An 8,030-nucleotide genomic window follows, 5' to 3' on the forward strand; every position below is an offset into this window, starting at 1 on the left:
TCCTTCTTCCTCTCTTGAACAGATAAAATTTTAGGAAGCTTCAGAGGACAATGTGCAACCAGGATGAAAGCCATCGTGCTGAAACTGTACAGACAGAAAAAGTATGGGATGCTGGTGGCATCTCTGAGTCAGTGAACCAATCCCTGGAACTGCCTACCCCCAGATTTTTTGTTAGGTGAGAAAGATAATCCCTGTTTGCTTTTAAACTAGAAAATATAAGCCAAAAATTAAATAAAGACATTCCCCTAAATGAGAACCCCATTGCGGAGAGGCTGCTAGCCACATCAGCAAGGACACACCAGCACAAGAAAGAGCTGGAGGCTCAGTGTCAGAACGCCCAGCTCTGTCCCTGACCCCTAGTGTTTCCCTGGGGAAACCAGTGAACACCCAGTTTCCAAAGATAATGGGTGGAACCCTGGTTATACCCCACCCCTGCTAAGCAAGGCTGTCATGGTTCTTCACAAGATAAGAGAGGCAGGGAGAGAAGAATTCTGTGGCTTTTTAGTTACTTTTATAGGAAACACTAGTTACATTCCTGTGACAGAATGCTTTATTTGGGCAGTCATTCCCATCCCAGGCATTTTAATGAGCTGCTGTTTTGTGCCTGGCATCATATGGCACTAAGATGCATTATTTTAGTAGTGCCTAGTGGTGTCAGTGCAGTTTAAGTCTGTCATTGTTTCCATTAATCTTCTATTTTAGGAGGCCAATACTAGCACATAGGGAAGTGCTCAGCTAACATGCATTTCATTTATATATCTGGGTCTCTGCACACAGGAAAAATGATATTCAAGCTTCGTATCCCCAACACTTAAAAAAGGACCCAGTTGCATGCAGACTCTCAATAAATATTTGTTGAATGAATTAAATGAAAGAATCCCATAAGTAACACTAGTTATCTTAAGAACTCATACCTGGCTATGGCTATGCTTTAAAAAAATTTTTTTATTCAACTGTCCAGGGTTTTATTTAATTATTATTATTTTTTAATGATGGAGATTTTCATTAAAGTACATTTGGTAGAGTTTTCCTGGCTTTATGGGTCATCTCTTTCATCTCTTCTATAAACAGCTGGGAGCCAGGAAGAGTTGAGATTTGTCACAACTCTGAAATTATATGCCTCTTGAGTTAGTCACTTGACTTTTGCTTTCACATGAAAACTCTTTTATTTAATAAGCCAGTTAAGTCCATTTACATTAATTGATAAAATCTATGTTTGGCCTCAATTCATTTATTTTTATTGTGGTATCACATATATTGTAGTATCTGCCATTTTAACCATTTTTAAATGTACAATGTAGTGGCATTAATTACATTCACAATGTTGTACTCCCATCACCACCACCTGTTACCAAAACTTTCATCACCCGAAACACATTCTGGACCCACTAAGCTGGCTTATGGCTTTGTGAGATACATATATTTTGTCCATCTTTTCCATCTTCTGGTATTTAGGAAGGTTTGTATTGTTGTTCTAATGGTTACTTTTAAATAATACCACTTTTTTTTGCCACTTTTGCCTTGTGTGTGTGTGTGTGTGTGTGTGTGTGTGTGTGTGTGTGTGTGGGTGGTTCTAGTGTATTGATTCCCTGCTGTGTGCAATAGTGTAATTTAACATTAACCTCTTCTTGCCCCTCCTCCTCTCTTCCCCATCATCTGAATTGAAGTATTATCTTTTTACTTCCAGATAATATCTATAAGAAAATTAACAAGCTTAATATGTTTTTCATATAATTTTCTCATCGTACTCTTTCTATGATGTCAGAGCATGTAGACAGTATATACTTCCCTGTATCCTTTATAAGATCACTTAGTTTTAATCCTCATGTACGTCTATAATGCTCGTCATCCATCCTTATATTGGTGTCTCTTCTGTCATTTTGGTTTTCTGAAGCTAGTTACCTGGTACATTTCTCAGGAAGAGCTTATGACAACTATGTACCCTGAGTTGTTGCAAATCAATAAGTTTGTTCAGATTGTACATGAAGGTCAGTTCAGCTGGATGTAAAGTCTTTGGTACATGTTTTCTTTATTTGAGTATCTTAAATATGTTACTCCATTGTCCTTTTTCTGAAAGCTTGCTGTCAGAAAGTCTGATGCTAGCCTCATTTCTTTCCCTCAGGGGAACTTGGTCTTTTCTCCTGGACACCCATATTTTTCCCTTTAAATTCCAATAATTTTACTGTAATATGTCTGATTGTCTCATTGTGGGTCAATTTTCCCAGCTGTAACTTGGATTTTGAGGTTTATTTTCCTCCTTTATAAAATGAGAATAATGATAGCTTTTTTTTTGTCTGTTCACAGTTATTTTGAAAACCATATTGTATATTAAGTACTTTGAATTTAGTTTACTATTTTGTTGCTCTTTAAAGTCTCTTGTTCTGAGCCTTAAAATTAGAGTACCTCATTTTACAGATGAGCAAACAGATTTGAGTTGGCTTCATATATGAGAGAAATCTAAAATGGATACTCGGTGGAGTCTTTTGTCTATATCCTGCCAGTAAATAAATTGATGATGACTCTGTATGGTAAAAGAGCTCACTCTACCCACCCAGGGTGGGCTCAAAGCAGTTGTGCTTTTTGAAATTATCTTATCTAGTAAACTCTGATTTCCCACTTGAAACTGGGTTTACATGATCTCAATTTATGAATGCATGGAACAATACACAGAAAAAAACTTAAAATATTCTATTTTTCAGATAATAAGGAGAGTTGGAAACCCAGTTGGTTTCATCAGCCAACATTTTTCTTGTATTTGTTGTACATAAGGCCCTGAATAAGAAGTGGATAGAAAATATCCTAGAAACATGAGATGTCATTTTTGGCCATGAGGGTGGTAAAACACACAACATATCCATGATCACTTACAAAGCAGCATGTGATAAATGAATCCAAACCAGTGTAGCACAAACCAAGGATATGAGTAGATGGTGCATTTTACCTAAGGCCACCCTGGTCTAGAATTTCCATGCCTGGGCCTTGTTTTGTTGAAGCAGCCCTTTTCACATGCAGACTGGAAGTCCTGGTGGGGAATTGGGTAATTGAGTTAACTAAATCCATTTTAATGCTTTCACCTGATTTGTAAGCACAGATAGGGGTTTGACTGATGTCATATAAATAGTGTTAGTGTCTTTATTTGGATATGTGATTTTTAAAATAGTTTCATCCATGCATTACAAGACAGGCTGGAATCCATCGTAGATGTTCTGACACTTATGAATAAGGATGATTTAGAAACCCAAGGCTAGAAATGTAATACCACCTATAATTCTATGTATAACACATTCCTTATTAAGTTCTTTGTTTATTTAAACAATTTGTTTACTAGTCATTCATTGTATACATACAAAACCCTGAGTAAGGAGTGGGGAGTACAGAGATGAATAGAAAACAGTCCTCAAAGTGTTTGTAGTTAAGATGTAAAAATCTATGTAGAGTAGAAAACAGAACTGAATGAGACCTGTATCAGAGGTGCAAGAAAAGAGCAGGAGGTATATAGGGCAGTTTGGATTCCTGTAAGAATTGAAAGTCACATCACTTTGGGCTGTTTTCATCCACAAGTGTTGTCCAGTCTGATAGCAAGATACAAATACTCCTTTTCATTCAGCTGTTGTTATTTTATAGAGTTGAGGACACCATAATTTCTGTTCTCAAAGTTCTGATTGTTTTCATGAGCACTTACTCAAACTGTGAAATTAGTATTTATCTTTGGCTTCTGATGTGACATCAAAGTGCTGCAGCAAGGTTAGACCACCTATAAATTTGGGTACATAAAGTTTTCAGTCTATTTTACTCTCCCTCTCTCTGTTTTATTTCATTTCCTCTTTTGCATTGATTTTTATTTTTTTATTTTTATTTGGTTTCCAGACACAGTGAGAAATCAGTGATGCAGAATTGGGGATATCAGTTAACTGTGACTTTAGTTCCAAAGCTTTTTAGGTTTCCCTTTTTTATGATTTTTGGATGTTGTGTTCTGTCAATCAGAAGGTATCCCATGTATTTTCAGCAACACAGCTGTAGCGTGACCTCTTTTTTTTAAAGTATTAAAAAGTAGTCATATATCCCTTCATCTTCCTGTTGAGGTAAAATGGATCACATAAATATTTATATCCAAGTCATTTAACACTTTATGTATCTTTCCGTAATTTAAGAAAAGTTGGCTTTTTAGAGCCTAAGTTCTGAACCATACATGTGTGAAGATTCAGATTTTTATTTATGCAAAAACACAAAAACAAAATGGTATGCAATAATTTATAGCAAGAAAGCCATGTAAAATGGGAACAATGGTCTCAGAATGTATGTTTTTATTTTCAGACATTTTCATAGACAAGGCAACAAGTGGTCCTTTTACAGGGCCTCATTAATAACCAAATGTCATAAAGCTCATGCCATTATCTCTCTGTGGCAAGTTTCCACCATTAGTTTGGCATCTAAGAAGACAGAAAGCGATGGTGGACCTCGGATGGTAAAGAGAGACGCTAGACTAGAAACAGAATAAAATTTGATTCTGTTCATCACGCAGTTTCTGTTTTTCCTCTTTAATATCACACATATACACACAAGCTTCAGTTTTCAATGTTGGGAGAAATACCTTTAATGTTTATTCGTGGCAGTGAAGGTGAAGGGTGCTGAGTGGTAGCATAGTCAATAGAAGATAGCAGATTCTCTCTTGGAGCAGCTTTATTGAGTTACACATTTTTATATGCCCTAAAAGTAACCCATGTTAAGTGTACAGTTCATTGAGTATTAAGAAACTCATATATAGTTGTGCCACCAGCACCGCAGTTCAGTTTTAGAACATTTCCATCACCCCAAGTTTTCCCCCATGCCCATCATAGTCAGTCTCCATTCCTATCCCCAGCCCAGGCTACCATGAATCTACTTTCTGTCTTTAGGGTTTTGCCTTTTCTAGAAATGTCATATAAATAGAATCATACATTTTGTAGTCTTTTGGCTCTGTCTTCTCTGACTTAGCATAATGTTTTTGAGATTCATCATTTGTCTTTGCATGTATTGGTGGTTTGTTCCTTTTTATTGCCAAGTAGCATTCTGTTGAATGGCTGTGCTGTATTTTGCTTATCCATTTGCCAGTTGAAAGATTATTGGATTTATTTTTTATTTTATTTATTTTTTATTTTTTGCAGATTTTGACTTATCAGTAATGTTCTAGGAACATTGGTGTTCTGGTTTGCTAATGCTGCGGAATGCAAAACACCAGAGATGGATTGGCTTTTATAAAAAGGGTAGGTTTATTTGGCTAAACAGTTACAGTCTTAAGGCCATAAAGTGTCCAAGGTAACATATCAGTATTCGGGTACCTTCACTGGAGGATGGCGAATGGCGTCCAGAAAACCTCTGTTAGCTGGGAAGGCACATGGCTGGCGTCTGCTCCAAAGTTCTGGTTTCAAAATGGCTTTCTCCCAGGACATTCCACTCTAGCAAGCTTGCTCCTCTTTAAAACATCACTCACAGCTGCACTCTGTCCAGTCTCTTTGAGTCAGCATGTTTATATGGCTCCCCAGATCAAGGCCCACCCTGAATGGGCAGGGCCATGCCTCCATGGGAGTATCCCACCAGAGTCACCACCCAGAGCTGGGTGGGGCACATTCCAAGCAAACCTAATCAGCACCAAAAGTCTGTCCCACAAGACTACATCAAAGATAATGGCATTTGGGGGACAAAATGCATTCAAACCGGCACATTCCACCCCCTGGACCCCAAAATGACATTATCATTCCAAGTACAAAATACATTCATTCCATCACAATATCACAAAAACTTAAATCATTTCAGAACCAAAAGTTAAGTACAAGATCCCATCAAAATCAATTATAGGCATGGTCAGCCCTAAGGCATACTTTTCCTTTAGCTTTGGATCTGTGGACTTAGAACAAGTTATATGCTTCCAATATACAAAGGAGGGACATTCGTAGGATAAACATTCCCATTGCCATAAGGAGAAAGAGTAAGGAAAACAGGGTTAACAGGACCAAAACAGTTCCTAAAACCTGCAGGACAAACTCCATTAGATTTCAAAGTCTGAGAGTCATTAACAGAATGAAGTTGCATCCTTGGGGCTTGAGAGAGCGGGAGTCTAACCCTTCCTAAGGGCCTTTGTGGCAGCCCTTTCCTCTCCAAACTCTTGGGTGAGTGCTCCAACATATCCACACATTGGGGAGACCACCTTGTCAGCCCCACCCTCCTCAAACATTGGGGCAGCACCCAGATTCCCTTCCATCTTTGGGGCACATGCTCAACCCCTTCAGAACAGTGTGGTGGCAGCCAGGCTCTCCCCACTTCCCTGGGAATGTGCTCCACCCTCTTCGGGGCTTGGGGTGGCAGGATGTTTCCTGAGCATCGAGGTGGAAGGTCCACCCTCGACCTCCAGGGCAAACTCACCCTTTCCATGCGTGTGGGCTGTTCCACTCTCCCAGCCCGAGACCTCCTGACTCCAGACCTCAACCTCCATGGCTCTGTCTTTGAAGAGATTTTTCCTTTAATTTTTTCCTTGTCTGTCTCCTCCAGTCCAGACCGGCAATGGCTCTGTCTGTAAAGATCTCGCAAAAATTCTGTTGGCTTTGCATGAAGCATGCAGGGTCAAAGCCATCAGACAACAGGACTTTCCACAAATTCTTTCTGGATAATTCCATCTCCAATCTTGGCTTGTACCGAAATGGTGGCTGGGTTCCATGTTTGGTAACATCCTCACGTTGGGCTGTAGCTTCTGGGATTCCACCCCCTGGAAGCTTGTAATTTTCCAAGCCATCAGCTTCTGGTTTCTTAGAACGCAAGAGTTCAGTTCTAAGTTTATCTCTCTCCACTCGCATTTTACTATAAGTTGCAAGGAGAAGCCAGGTTACATCCTCCACACGTAGTCTGGAGATCTCCTCACCTAAGTATTCCAGGTTGTCGCTTTCAAATTCTTCCTTCCATATGACACCAGGACTCAATTTTGCCAAATTCTCTGCCACTTTAAAACAAGGATCGCCTTTCTTCCAGTTTGCAACAACACATTCATCATTTCTGCTCGAGTCCTCATCATAAGTCTCTTTAGAGTCCATATTTCCACAACCAGTCTCTTTAAAGCAGTTTTGGCCTTTTCTATCAAGCTCCTCACAATTCTTCCAGAATCTTCCCCTTATCCATTTAAAAAGCCATTCCAACATGTTTGGTATTTGCAAACTCAGCAGCAAAAGCACCCCATTCTCGGTACCAAAATCTGTTCTAGTTTGCTAATGCTGTGGAATGCAAAACACCAGAGATGGATTGGCTTTTATAAAAAGGGGGTTTATTTGGCTACACAGTTACAGTCTTAAGGCCACAAAGTGTCCAAGGTAACACCTCAGCAATCGGGTACCTTCACTGGAGGATGGCCAATGATGTCCGGAAAACCTCTGTTAGCTAGGAAGGCAGCTGACGTCTGCTCCAAAACTCTGGCCTCAAAATGGCTTTCTCCCAGGACGTTCTTCTCTAGCAAGCTTGCTCCTCATCAAAACATTACTCCCAGCTGCACTCAGTTCCATGTCTTAGTCAGCTGATTTATATGGCTCCACTGATCAAGTCCCACCCTGAATGGGTGGGGCACACCTCCATGGGAGTATCCCACCAGAGTCACCCCCTACAGCTGGGTGGGGCACATCTCCATGCAAACAACCTAATCCAAAGTTCCAACGTAATCCCCACTATTATGTCTGCCCCACAAGATTGCATCAAAGTATATGGCTTTTTCTGGGGGACATAATACATTCAAACCGGCACAATCATCGTGCTTAAGATGCAGAAATTTCCATCCTCCCAGAAAGTTTCCTTATGCCCTTTTGCAGTCAATCCATTCCCCTATCAACTACTGATCTCCTTTCTTTCATTATAGTTTCCCGTTTCTAGAATTTCATATAAACTGAATCATACAAAATATAGTCTTTTGTGTCTAACTTCTTTCACTTAGATTAATGCTTTTGAGATACACCTCGGATGTTGTCTGTATCAGTATTTCATTCCTTTTTATTGTTGAGTAATATTTCCAGAATGAA

This window comes from Choloepus didactylus, chromosome 11 (genome assembly GCF_015220235.1).
Source record: "Choloepus didactylus isolate mChoDid1 chromosome 11, mChoDid1.pri, whole genome shotgun sequence".
In the NCBI taxonomy this organism is placed as follows: Eukaryota; Metazoa; Chordata; class Mammalia; order Pilosa; family Megalonychidae; genus Choloepus; species Choloepus didactylus.